Below are 14,384 nucleotides of genomic sequence, written 5' to 3'. Positions count from 1 at the left end.
AGGGATAGGTCAACTAAAATCGTTAAAGATAGTATCAAACTTAAAGAAAAAGCCTATAATTGCGCAAAGATGGGAGGCAGGTCAGAAGATTGGACAGAATATAAAAAAACAGCAATTAATGACTAAAAGATTGATAAGGAAGGTAAAATTAGAGTATGAGAGAAAGCTAGCTAGAAATATAAAGACAGATAATAAGAGTTTCTATAGATATTTAAAAAAGAAAAGAGTTAACAAAGTGAGCGTTGGTCCTATAGAAAGTGAGTCTGGGGAATTAATAATGGATAATAAGGAGATGGCAGATGAATTGAACAGATATTTTGCATCGGTCTTCACTATTGAGGATACAAGTAACATCCCAGTATTAGCTGTAAGTCAGGAAATGGAAGGGAGGGAGGAACTCAAGAAAATTACAATCACCAGGGAAATGGTACTGAACAAATTGTTGGAGCTGTGGGCTGACAAGTCCCCGGGTCCTGATGGACTTCATCCTAGAGTGTTAAAAGAAGTGGCTGGTGAGATAGTTGATGCGTTAGTTTTAATTTTCCAAAATTCCCTAGATTCAGGGAAGGTTCCTTTCGATTGGAAAAGAGTGAATGAACTCCTTTATTCAAAAAGGGAGCAAGACAGAAAGCAGGAAACTACAAGCCAGTTCGCTTAACATCTATCTTAAGGAAAATGTTAGAAGCTATTATTAAAGAATTTATAGCAGGGCATTTAGAAAAATTCAAGGTACTCAGGCAGACTCAACATGGTTTTGTGAAAGGGAAATCATGTTTAACCAATTTATTGGAGTTCTTTGAAGGAGTTACGTGTATTGTACTTAGATTTCCAGAAGGCATTTGATAAGGTGCCACATCAAATATTATGGAAGAAAATAAAAGCTCATGGTGTAGGGGTTAACATATTGGCATGGATAGAAGATTAGCTAGCTAACAGGAAACAGCGAGTAGGCATAAATGGATCATTTTCTGGTTGGTGTGCCACAAGAATCTGTGCTGGGGCCTCAACATTTTACAATTTATATAAATGACTTAAATGAAGGAACCGAAGGTATGATTGATAAATTTGCTGATCACACAAAGATAGGTAGGAAAGTAACTAGTGAGGAGGACATAAGAGGGCTACAAAGGGATATAGATATGTTAAATGAGTGGGCAAAGACCTGGCAAATGGAGTATAATGTGGGAAAGTGGGAAATTGTCCACTTCGGCAGGAGGAATAAAAAAGAAGCATATTATCTAAATGGTGAGAGATTGCAGAGCTCTGAGATGCAGAGGCATCTGGGTGTCCTAGTGAATGAATCGCAGAAGGTTAGTATACAGGTACAGCACGTAATTAGGAAAGCGAATAGAATGTTATCGTTTATCATGAGGGGAATTGAATACAAAAGTAGGGAGGTTATGCTACAGCTATACAGGGCATTGGTGAGACCACATCTGGAGTACTGTGTACAGTATTGGTCTCCTTATTTAAGGAAGGATGTAAATGTGTTGGAGGCAGTACAGAGAAGGTTTACTAGACTAATACCTGGAATGGGCGGGCTGTATTACCAGGAAAGATTGGACAGGCTACGCTTGTATCCGCTGGAATTTAGAAGAGTAAGAGGCGACTTGATTGAAAAACATAAGATCCAGAGGGGTCTTGACAGGGTGGATGTGGAAAGGATGTTTCCCCTTGTGGGAGAATCTAGAACTAGGGGTCACTGTTTAAAAAAAGACGGGTGAGGAGAAACTTTTTCTCTCAGAGGGTCGTGAGTCTTTGGAATTCTCTTCCTCAAAAGGTGGTGGAAGCAGAGTCTTTGAATATTTTTAAGGCAGAGGTAGATAGATTCTTGATAAGCAAGGGGGTGGAAGGTTATGGGGGGTAGGTGGAAATGTAGAGTAATCAGTTCAGCCATGAACATATTGAATGGCGGAGTAGGCTCGAGGGGCCAAGTGGCCTACTCCTGCCCCTAATTCATATGTTCATATGTATGTTCGTATGACCAACAATTGGCTTTTTCAAATACCCGAACCTCCCCTCCCAACCTTCAATCTTTTGCCCTTCAACCCCTTCCCACCATCCCCACATCCAATCAAAAATGTTTTTCACGCTTCTCCACCCCTCCCGCCCTGAAAATTTTATTCCTCCACCTTTCCCACCAGGTTCCTGCCTCGGAACTCAGTATGGAGTTCCAAAGGCATGCGGAGCACGAATGGCTGCCGTAAAATTGGTGTGGGACAGCTGAGGCCTGCAGGTAAGTACATTTACATTTTATTATTGTTAATTTAAATATGGAGATAAAGGGCCCACTGCCAGGCGGTGGGGGGCCGCACCGATGTCCCTCCGCTGCCGGTAATATGCGGCGGGATCTTCTCGATATCGCGGGTCGAGGTGGGCCTCTCCCCGCAGAATTATACCGCCCCCCGCCGAGACCTGCGGCGTTGAGGGGCTGGTAAAATTCAGCCCTCCATGTGTGTTGTGTGAGTCAGCTGAAGGTGGTAGCTGCTTTCCCTATGTGTGCATCGAGCTCTGCATGAAGGGACAGATTGTCTGTCACTGTGGACCCAAGCAGAATTTGCTAACCACTTCCAGTGGGTGTTATTTTACTTTACTGTTACTTTAATTAAGGATTATCCAACAAAACCCAAAACAAAGGGGCCTTCTTTCCAGAGGTCGAAGGATAAAAAAAACTCTTCAATTTGAGGGCAGCAGAAATCATGTTTAAAATAAAATCATAAAGGAGAACGTACAAATTCTAAAAGCCTCCGTGTCACTTGATAACTTAGGGGAAAATATTACTTTAAAAATCACACGATTCAAAATTGAAAAGAGTCATTGATCTAATCCATTCAGCTTTTTAGACAGGATAGACAGGGACATTGATGTACCAAAGCACAACTCTAATCCAGCAATCCTATTTGCCTATAATGTTATGCTAAAGTCAAGGCCATTTGTTGGTGCACACGCAGTCTATGTTGCCTTCAACAAACAAGAAGCATTTTAAAGTGGTATGATTTAGCATTGCGTTGGTAAAAGTTAACCGGATAACTATGTGCAAAATAAAATGTTTTCATTTACCTGCAAATACAACAAAGACAGGACTAATTTATGGAGCCAGGAAATTATTGAGGGATGACTATGCTGTTAAATGGATTACTTTTCAGATTTCTAACCAATATCAAGCAACCCCAGGATGGGTATGACGAAAGACTTGCATTTATATAACAACTTTCATGACCACAGGATGTCCCAAAATGCTTTACAGCTAACAATGTACTTTTTGAAATGTAATAACTGTTGCAATGTGGGAGATGCAGCAGCCAATTTGCGCACAGCAAGCTCCCACAAACAACAATATGATAATGACCAGATAAACTGGGATAAATATTGGCCAGGACACCAGGGAGAACTCCCCTGCTCTTCTTCAAGCTAGTGCCATGGGATCTTTTACATCCACCGAATAGGGCAGACAGGACCTCAAACATCGCATCTGAAAGACAATACGACACCCGCTCAATACTGCAATTCAAGTGTCAGCCAATATACCCTCTGTTTTTTTTGTAGTACATGACCAATTTATTTAAATATGCAGGCCCTTTTTAAATCATTTTGCATAACCACACATGTGTGGTAGCAAAGCAGGGTTAAATTGTGCACAGTTTAGAAGGAACGTGCGTGTTAATCTGGATTGTTGCACTCAGTAGGACCAGAACCCAGAACTTGCTGATTCAAAGGTGAGAGCTCTAACCACTGAGCTACAGGGAAATGAGAGTCAGAGTTGCGCAGATAGATTACTTAGCAGAGCCCTGGTCAGGTGAATTTATGCTGAAAGGGTCGCGTTAGAATTTTGCTCCTTAGTACAAAGTTTGAGAAGCAATGTTAGTTTGATGGCATGATCGTTTTGAATGTTTGTACTGATATGGATCCAAAAATCTTCTTGCTACAAAATGTAACTGTACATGGGTATCATTGAAGAAACCCCCACGGGTCGCACAGATACTGTCCTGTGATGCTGCCTACCTTTAGGGAATTTATGTAGTCTGCATAATGTTGCTTGAAGTGATGCTGTGCGAAAAAATTTCTCCGCCATATGTCCTTGCTCAAAGGTACCTTTGAAACAACGTCTTTAAGGAGGAGAGAGGTGGAAAGGTTTAATGAGGGAATTCCAGATCTTAAAGTCCAGGTGGCTGAAGGCAAGGTCACCAATGGTGGAAAAATTAAAATTGGGGGCGAGAGGTAAGAGGCTCGAATTAGAGGTGCAGATATCTCGGAGGGTTGTAGGGCTGGAGAAAGTTAGTGAGATAGGGAGGGAAGAGGCCATGGAGGAATTTGAAAACAAAGATGAGAATTTTAAATTTGCAATGGCTTCTCGTGCTATCTAAATTGAAGACTTTTTGTTTCTAGAGCCTGTTTGAAATCCTGCACTGGGGCTGTCTCGTGCTGCTTTATAGGATTTCTCTGTCACCCGAGGGAGAAATAAACCTATTAAATGTAAGTTTATAGTTTTTCAGCTTGTAGTAGTGATGCCGGCAAGGGGCTTGTGGGGTTTACCACTGTAATACCGATGCCTCAAAATTTGGGGAATCAACAGTATTGTAGAGTCACAAAAATTAGTTCCTAAATGTGCCATTAGGTAGTTTGCAGGGAGTCAGTCTTGATGTTTGCATTCAATTACCAACATAGATCAGTTGGGCAGAATGGCCTGTTTCTGTGCTGTAATTTCTATATAAGTAATTTGGTGTCAGCACAACTCGCAGAGCCCAGAGTGATGGATACCTGATTTAAAAAGTCAAAGGAGTGCAGCAGACACAAATCACTTCCCCTGGACTGGAACAGCAGGAAAAGGCAATGCAAAAGCACCTGGGGAATATTAGTGGGTGGCTGCTGAGCTGTTTTGTCTCAATGTTTTGGCAGCCCTTCACTTGTCAACCCCTCATCTTGCAGAAGTCAGTCAGCAAATTGGGGCCCTGATGTTACATCACGGGATGCAGGAATACAATCTCTTTGCTGCATTTGTTTGAAAGTCTTCTTTCTGCTGTTATAGCAGAGGCTTTAACCCATTTATTTGATATCGTTCAGTGTTTCTGAATATCTGCAGATGCACCCCATAGTATTGAGTAGCTCCTGGCGGCTTTGAGTCAAGTATTCATAAAATAAAGCTTATATCATTTCGCTGCACACTTAGGCAGAATGTGATGTGATGTGCGGAAATTGCTACCACATGGAGTCAACTAACATTGATGCATTTAAGAGGAAGCTAGATATGTACATGATGGAGGAAGGATTAGCAGGATATGCTCATAGGAACAGATGAAATAGGTAGGAGGAGGCTTGTGTGGAGCATGAATACTAGTGTAGACCAGCTGAGCTGAACTGCCTGTTTCTGTGCTACACATGCTATGCAATTCTATGTCATTTGCGGACTGAAAATCAATGATTTATTATGGATTATTTCTGAAATTTGACAATTATTGTGATATTATTTCCAGATTACTCCCAGTACCACGCACAAGTGAGTATAAAAATTGGAGGATAAAGCAGATGAATGTGTGGCTGGATAGATGGTGCAGGAGGGAGGGCTTTAGATTCTTGGAACATTGGGACCGGCTCTGGGGGACATGGGACCTGTACAAGCCGGACGGGTTGCACATAAATAGAGCCGGGACTGAGTTCCTTGCAGGCAACTTGCCAGTGCTATTGGGGAGGGTTTAAACTTACTTTGCAGGGGTGTGGAAACCAGGAGATAATATCAGAGAGGAATACCAAGGTGCACAGAATACTGGGAGAGATAGATAGCACTAGAGTAGGAAATAGTAAGTTATTAGGTCAGGTCAGAATAAGGGAGAAAGTAATAAAGCCTGAATCAGGGTTATTGTGCATGTCTGTGAATGCAGGTAGTGTGGTAAATTAGATTGGTGAGTTACCGTTGCAGATTGCCTTGTCGAAATATGATGATGTGGCTATAACAGAGACCTGGCTCAAAGAAGGGCAGGACTGGGTGTTAAATATTCCTGGATACAAGGTGTTCAGGAAAGAAAAGAAAGGAAGAAAAGGGGGAGGGGTGGCAGTACTGATTAAGGAGAGCATTGCAGTGCTGGAGAGAGAGGATGTCTCAGAGGGGTTAAAGACAGCATCTATTTGACTAGAGCTAAGGAACAAAAAAGGTGCAATTACATTGCTTGGTGTTGTCTATAGACCACCAACTAGTGGGAAAGTTGTAGAGGAACAAATTTGCAAGGAAATTACAGAGAGGTGCAAGAATTATAGAGTGATTATAATGGGGGATTTTAATTATCGGAATATAGATTGGGATAGTAGTTGTGTAAAAGGCAGAGAGGGGCAAGAGTTTCTAGAGTGTGTTCAGTACAGACAGCCTATCCAATACTTCCTCCTTATCAATTTTCTACAGTTGTATGTTTCCAGTCCAATGTGAAAGGAGGCACTGCTAGACCTGGTTCTTGGGAATGAAGTGGGCCAAGTGGATCAAGTGTCAGTAGGAGAACATTCAGGGGACAATGATCATTGTATCATAAGGTTTAGGCTGGATATGGAAAAGGACAAAAAACAATCTAGAGTAAGAATAATAAATTGGGGAAAAGCCAACTTCAATGAGGTAAGAATGGATCTGGACCAGATAAATTGGAGTCAAAGGTTGGCAGCAAAACGGTACCTCAACAATGCGCTGCCTTCAAAGAAGAGATAGTTCGGGCAGAGTCAAAGTATATTCCCACGAAAGGGAAAGGAAGGGAAAATAAATCCAGAGCTCCCTGGATGATGATTGAAGTAGCGATTAAGATAAAGAAGAAGAAATGTGCTTATGACAGATGTCAGGTGAATAATATAATGGAGAGCCAGGCTGAATATAGATGATTCAGAGGGGCAGTGAAAAAGCAAATAAGAGAAACAGAGAGTAAGAAAAGAGACTTGCAGCTAACATAAAAGGGAATCCCAAAGTTTTCTATAGACATATAAATAGTAAAAGGGTGGTAAAAGGAGGAGTGGGGCTGATTAGGGACCGAAAAGGGTATTTACACATGGAGGCAGGAGGCATAGCTGAGGTATGAAATGAATACTTTGCATCTATCTTTATGGAGGAAAAAGATGCAACCCAGGTCACGGTGAAAGAGGAGATAATTAGCACATTAGAAGGATTTAAAATTGATAAGGAGGAAGTATTGGATAGGCTGTCTGTACTTAACGTCGATAAGGCACCAGGACTGGATGAGATGTATCCAAGGATACTGAGGGAAGTGAGAGTGGAAATTACAGAGGCACCGGCCATAATATTTCAGTCTTCCTTAGACTCAGGGGTGGTGCCAGAGGAATGGAGAATTGCAAATGTTACACCCTTGTTCAAAAAAGGGTGTTAAGATAAGCCCAGCAAATACAGGCCAGTCAGTTTAACTTCGGTTGTGGGGAAACTTCGAGAAACAATAATTTGGGACAGAATTAGAACCAAAGAATCATAGAAAAATTTCAGCACAGAAGGAGGCCCTTTGTTTCTGCGCTGGCCAAAAAAACCCGACTCCCATTCTAATCCATATAATTAATAGTCACATGGACAAATGCTGGTTAATTAAAGAAAACCGGCACAGATTTGTTAAGGGAAACTTGTGTTTAACTAACTTGCTGGAGTTTTTTGAATAGGTAACAGAGAAGGTCAGTCAGGATAATGCTGTTGATGTGGTGTACATGGACTTCCAAAAGGCATTTGATGCACAACAGACTTGTGAGCAAAGTTATAGCTCATGGAATAAAAGTGACAGGAGCAACAGGGATATGAAATTGGCTGAGAGACAGGAAACAGAGAGTAGTGGTTAGTGATTGTTTTTCAGACTGGGGGAATGTTTGTAGTGGAGTTCTCCAGGGATCAGTGTTGGGACCCTTGCTCCTCCTGATGTATATTAATGACCTAGGCCTTGGTGTACAGGGCACAATTTCAAAGTTTGCTGACGATAAAAAATTTGGAAGCATTGTGAACTGTGAGGAGGATAGTGTAGAACTTCAAAAGGATATAGACAAGTTGGTGGAATGGACGGACAGATGGCAGATGAAGTTCAGTGCGGAGAAGTGTGAAACAATTCATTTTGGTAAGAAAAACACGGAGAGACAATATAAAATAAAGAGTGCAACTCTAAAGAGGGTGCAGGAGCAGAGAGACCTGGGTGTATGTGTGCATAAGTCATTGAAGGTGGCATGATAGGTTGAGGGAGTGGTTAATAAAGCGTATAGGATCCTAGGAGAGCAAGGAGATTATATTAAACTTGTATAAAACACTGGTTCAGCCTCAACTGGAGTATTGCGTCCAGTTCTGGGCACTGCACTTTAGGAAAGAGGTGAGGACATTGGAGTATAAAAAAGATTAATGAGAATGGTTGCAGGGATGAGGAATTTCAGTCATGAAGATAGATTGGAGAAGTTGGGACTATTTTCCTTGGAGAAGAGAAGGCTGAGAGGAGATTTGATAGAGGTATTCAAAATCATGAGGTGTCCGCATAGAGTAGATAGAGAGAAACTGTTCCCACTCGTGAAAGGATCGAGAACAAGAGGACACAGATTTAGGGTAATTGGCAAAAAGAAGCAATGGTGACATGAGGAAAACTTTTTCACGCAGCAAGTTGTTAAGATCTGGAATGCACTGTCTGAGTGTGGTGGAGGCAGATTCAATTGAGGCATTCAAAAGAAAATTAGACTGTTATCTGAAAAGGAAGAATGCACAGGGTTATGGGGAGATGGCAGGGAATGGCACTAGGTGAATTGTTCATTTGGAGAGCTGGTGCAGACACGATGGGCCAAATGGCCTCTATCTGTGTAGTAACAATTCTGTGATGCTGTGATATATCTGATGAAAAAGGCGTTGTTATCAGTGTCCCTCACCTCAATGTTTTATACAAGTTACAATAAATTGAGTTTTATTTCAACTATCAATTTACTGAAGGTAACAAGTAATATAATGTGAATTTCATAAAGCAAGTGCCTGCCTGTTGTCACTTTGAATTCCATTTGACCAACTCTCTGTCACATGAAATGCAACAACCTCCTTCTGTGATACATCCTCACAAAATAAAGTTTTTATATTTTTAATTACACATGATTGGACTGAGCAGTTTACAGGGAAGAAGTTGTTACCAGTGAATAAACCAGCGATGAATTATGTCCCTAACGTTGCTCTCTGCTTTACTGTCAGGGCCAGAAAGCCAAGTACCACAGTGTGTCCTCCCAATGCACATAATCATTATTTGCAGTGGAGCCTTTATGATATGCAGTGGAATGCTGGAGAGAGGGCAATGGAAGAAACATAACTAATTTGCAGATCACTGCAATGGTTGACATGATTGCCGAGTAATTGCTGACAAAAAAAGGATTTGAACTTGTGAAACCTGTTGCATTTTTCTGCCCAGATGTGTAAAATGTCTTCTGCATAAGATCAGAAAATAATCAAATGTGGTCGAGCGTTGGTGTGATGTACTCAGGCCTTAGTGCTTGATTGCGCCTCTGAGAATAGGGTTTATTTCAGAGGATCCTGTCTGCTTCACTTCAACTAATGTATTTTTATCAATTTGCAATGAATTGGTGCATTTCCTATCCAGCCGTGGTCAGTTTTGGTCTACATCTCACGTCAATGTATGGCTGTGGACTGACCTAGCCTGACCATGTACTGCAATTTTATCACTGCTGTGACAGGCTTTGCATTCCAAGGTAACATCTAAAGCTGGAATATAAATCCAGATTCGGGACCTGCCCTGCCTCCAGCACACATGCCAGTTGTTCTCTTTTTTTTATTCATTCGTGGGATACGGGCATCGCTGACCAGGCCAGCATTTATTGCCCATCCCTAATTGCCCTTGAGAAGGTGGTGGTGAGTTTGGGACTTTTTTGGTGACTTTTGGACCGTTGTCAGTGCTTGCGAGTGAAAATTGGCTGTTCCGGCCAATCCTTTAGCTTTCAGTGCATGTGCTGCCTGCCATATGCTCACGCACTCAATATTTTCTGTAGTACATCTGGAGAATGAGCAGAAGAAGGCAGGTTATATTTGTGTCATTTTGTGCAGTCTTTTCATTCGAGATTTCAGTAGAAGGAATAACCTGGTAAAAGGCTTAATTCTAAGCTTTACTGGAAATAAGTGAGCTAGAGAATAGGCTGAGAGGGAAGAGCAGGAGAAATTTATAACCAATCTTAGGCTGGCAGCAAGCTCCCTGTTTCACCATTTTCTGGAGATCTCATGGTCTCTCGTCCCAAGATTTTAAGGGTTTCACCCAATGTTTGACATCTAAAGTTAGGAGTCCAGTTCCTGTTAATGCTGTGATCTCCTGCACGCAGAGCACAAAATGAGAATTTCCAATTTCACATAGGAACATAGGAACAGGAGTAGGCCATTCAGCCCATCGAGCCTGCATCACCATTCAATATGGCTGATCATCCACTTCAATGCCTTTTTCCCACACTATCCCCATATCCCTTTATGTCACTGGTAACAACAGGTATTTGTGGGTGTGTCAATGTGTCATTGTGTTAATGAAGTAGTTCTGAAATGTAGTCATTGTTATAATGTAGGTATTAGATAGAAAGGTTCTTTTAGGTTGAATGCAGATAAAGATGCGACTGAAGGCACACTTCAGGTGAAGGCTAGGGGAAGTAAAGTGCGTTTAATGTCACAGGGATTCATGGCAAGGTTTGAAAGTACTCATAAGACAATGTGAAGAGGAGGTAATTGTAAATGTCATGCATGATTAGTTGACTGTACTGATGGAAATTTATGGTGGATTTTTCTATATTAACTGACCTGGTAAGTTCATCAGACATTTCTCGACACTGTTCTCATGTGCATGGTGTGATAGAAGCAGTCACCTCCTCCCATTCTCCCAAGGCTGCATCACCCATTGCCATAGAAGAACCTGCTGTCTTCTGCCTGATGGCCTCTGGGAGAGTTTCTATTATCTTATCTAAGAACGGGGCTTCACCTGGCTTCCTGCAGCCTTTACCAGCATATTGATATTTGTTCTGAGCTTGGTAGAATTTAAAATTACAATATCACAATGTCTGCTTTCTTAAGCTTATAGGATTTTAAATTTCTATTTTTTTTCAAAAAATCTACTTTATTCATAAAATTTGTAAAGATACACTACAGAACAGTTCAAATTTGGCATTACATAGTGCAATACAGTTCAGTTTCTTTCAGTACAGTGCATGGTACTCTGAGATGCCTCACTACACTTACAATTACATATATTTATAATATACATTTACTTTGCAGGATTTTAAATGCTGTAGCAGCTTGTAATTCCCCACCTAGGCAAGTAGAACATTGCAAGTACTTTCCATGCCTGGTTCTTGCTTGGCAACAGTATTAAGATGAGGCTGAGTCTGTTTAAAATGAGGTCAATACACTTTCAGGTGGGTTCTCTCACAATGCCACTTTTAAGTTAGGCTTATGCCTTTCAGGAAGTCTGTGAGGCAAGTGCAGCCACTTGTCCCTGAGTTGGATTCAGGCCATCTGCAAACCAACACTAACTGTCACCCTGCACTGTGTCTTCTGCTTTTTGTGTATTGCACAAGCTATATAAAAAGGAAGACATGCATTTATATAATGCTTTTCACGACCACTGGATGTCTCAAAGCGCTTTACAGCTGATGAAGTACTTTAGAAGTGTAGTCACTGTTGTAATGTAGGAACCATGATTGTAATGGTATATGACAGTGTATTGCAACCTCAGAGCAATTGCAATTAAAAAAAGATTATAGCTGACAGCTGTAACAGGAGACAGAGTCCCAAAGGACAGGACTTCGGCTCTCGTTGTTTAGTAACATTCAAGTTCATTTTATTTAATGGTTCAGCCAATCTTAATCTTACCACTGAATATAATCTTTTGTGAGATGGGATCATCTCTGCATGGAGGGAAATTAGCAGATGCGCCTTCCTTGCAGAAATATTTCCTGTTGGTCATGTGAGAGCAACATTGACTTTGACTGTTTAAGCAACTTTATCTCTGACTGTCTGGTTGTGGGAGGGGAAGTAAAGAGACCTGTTATTCTTCACACTTTATACCAATAATAAAGCTGCCAGGATTTCCCATCAATGTAAACCATGTTGTATCTTTCTAGAGTAAAGTTGGAAGATCTAATTCTGAGAAGGGTATATGAGATCAGCTCAAAGAATTGAGCTGACCCCTGCCTCCGCTTCACACTGACTACAGCCCAGCCTCAGCTGTACGAAGTGAAAATATCAAACCAGTCTAGTTGCATGGTCTGATACTACTTCAATGTCACTTTTAACCCTTTGGTGAAAAGGCTGACTGCCCTGACCACTCTTTGCTGCCATTAACAATGGAACTGGAATTTGGATTAACTGAACAGAGCTCTGCTTGGCCTGACTAGGGGATGAAATTGTAATTGAGCACATAGCCCTAAAGAGGTACCAGTCTCAGAGTTCCTGTAGTCATCGTGAAATGAACAGTAGCAAATTGGCTTTGCGTTTGATGATAAAGAAGGGAAAATAAGCGCCATTAGTAAAATAGTAAATTTGAGTCATCCAAAACTCTGCTGCCCGTGTCATAACTCACACCAAGTCCCGTTCACCCATCACCCCTGTGCTTGATGACCTACATTGGCTCCCAGTCAAGCAACGTCTTGATTTTAAAATTCTCATCCTTGTTTTCAAATCCTGCCATGGTCTCGCCCCTCCCTATCTCTGTAATCTCCTCCAGCCCCACAAACCTCCGAGATATCTGAGCTCATCTCATTCTGGCCTCTTGAGCATCTCCAAATTTAATCACTCCACAATTGCTGCCTTTCAGTTGCCTAAGTCCTAAGCTCTGGAATTACATCCCTAAACCTCTTTATCTCTCTACCTTGCTTTCCTCCTTTAAGTCACTCCATAAAACCTACTTTTTTGACCAAGGTTTTGGTCATCTGACCTAATATTTCCTTTTGTGGTTCAATGTCATACTTTGTTTTATAATGGTCCTGTGAAGTTTTATTTTGTTAAAGGCCCGATATAAAGTTGTTGTTCTAGTTGAAGTGCAGTGACTATCAATTATGAAATGCGTCTATTTTTAACACAGCAAGATTCCACACATAGCAATGAGTCGAATGATCAGGCTATTCTGTTTTATTACTTTGACATTGATTGTTGGAGAAATTGTGGCCAGGAGAGTTCTTTGCACCTTTGCAAACAGTTCAGGTCCCTAACATCCATCTGCACATAGCCACTGGACCTCCATCTACTGTTTGGCGTGAAGGGCACGACCTCTGGCAATGTGTCACCAACTCAGTGCTGTACTGAAATGTCATCCTAAACTTTGAACTCAGGTTCTGATAGGGGGAATTGAACTCATAACCTCAGAGTAGGAATAACTGATTCACATCACAATGTAAAGTTCCTAAAGGTATTTTCATGGTTCTTGATCATTATAAATGAGCTGTTTACTTTTAGAATTGCAGAATGTTAATGTTTTGTAAATTGAACTTGCCTTCAGTTTGCATTTCAGGTTGTTGCCTCTGTGATTGACCAGAGTTAGTGTTAGAAACATCGAAAAATAGGAGCAGGAATAGGCCATTTGGCCCTTCGAGCCTGCTCCGCCATTCAATATGATCATGGTTGATCATCCAAACTCAGTAACCTGTTCCTGCTTTCTCCCCGTATCCTTTGATCCCATTAGCCCTAAGAACTATATCTAACTCTTTCTTGAAGATATTCAATGATTTGGCCTCAACTGCCTTCCGTGGTAGAGAATTCCACAGGCTCACCACTCTCTGGGTGAAGAAATCTCTCCTCATCTCAGTCCTAAATGGCTTACCCCTTATCCTTAGACCGTGACCCCTGGTCCTGGAGTCCCCTGCCATCAGGAAAATCCTTCCTGCATCTAGTCTGTCCAGTCCTGTTGAAGTATCAAGGTCACAGCATTGTTGAATATGATGCTCAGTGATCTTATTTATATTTTATATGTTTTCCTTTTGATTTTTCTATTAAAATCTAATTCTCTCTCGAAGGCACTGACTCGTGCTGGGGTTTCATTTCGCAGGCAGCACTGACTCTACATGACCTCAAGCAAGTGGCCATTCATCATGTGCAACAGTGAGTATTGGCAATTTATTTGACTATGTGAACCATCGCAGTGCACCATCATTCCATCGGCGCTGGTAAAATACAGCAAGGGAGGACTCTGAAATTACACTGTGAGGTACGAACACACAAACACCTAGCACATTCATTTGCAATTCCTCCCTCCAATATTCAATAATGCTTCTATTAAAATAGCACAGAGGACTTTCAGATATACAGGCTAAGCATTCATACATTAATATCCTGGATTGTAATTTCAGCATCCAAGCCCCTAAAATGATCACTCTTGTAATGCAGTAACAAATGTATGAGATCTCTCCATAATAATTGGAACCCTTAT

The 14,384-nt window shown here is 41.3% G+C and overlaps 1 protein-coding gene across 5 annotated transcripts in view; it reads left to right on the top strand.

The window, feature by feature from the left end:
• Nucleotides 1–14,384, top strand: part of yrk (Yes-related kinase) — a 334,423-nt gene that overhangs the window by 49,333 nt on the left and 270,706 nt on the right. For 2 of the 5 annotated variants that reach the window (XM_068011737.1, XM_068011738.1), the window contains exon 2: nucleotides 13,972–14,056. The exons of 1 other annotated variant lie outside the window; for it this stretch is intronic. The gene's annotated coding sequence lies outside the window, so the exon portion shown is untranslated. Of the gene's footprint in view, nucleotides 1–2,144; nucleotides 2,237–4,386; nucleotides 4,474–13,971; nucleotides 14,057–14,384 lie in introns of all 5 variants that reach the window. 2 more of the 5 variants (XM_068011739.1, XM_068011740.1) reach the window with 2 other exon arrangements.

Source organism: Heterodontus francisci, chromosome 31 (genome assembly GCF_036365525.1).
Source record: "Heterodontus francisci isolate sHetFra1 chromosome 31, sHetFra1.hap1, whole genome shotgun sequence".
Classification (NCBI taxonomy): domain Eukaryota; kingdom Metazoa; phylum Chordata; class Chondrichthyes; order Heterodontiformes; family Heterodontidae; genus Heterodontus; species Heterodontus francisci.
Note: the sequence above shows the minus strand (reverse complement) of the source record. Positions and strands in the feature narration are given on the sequence as shown.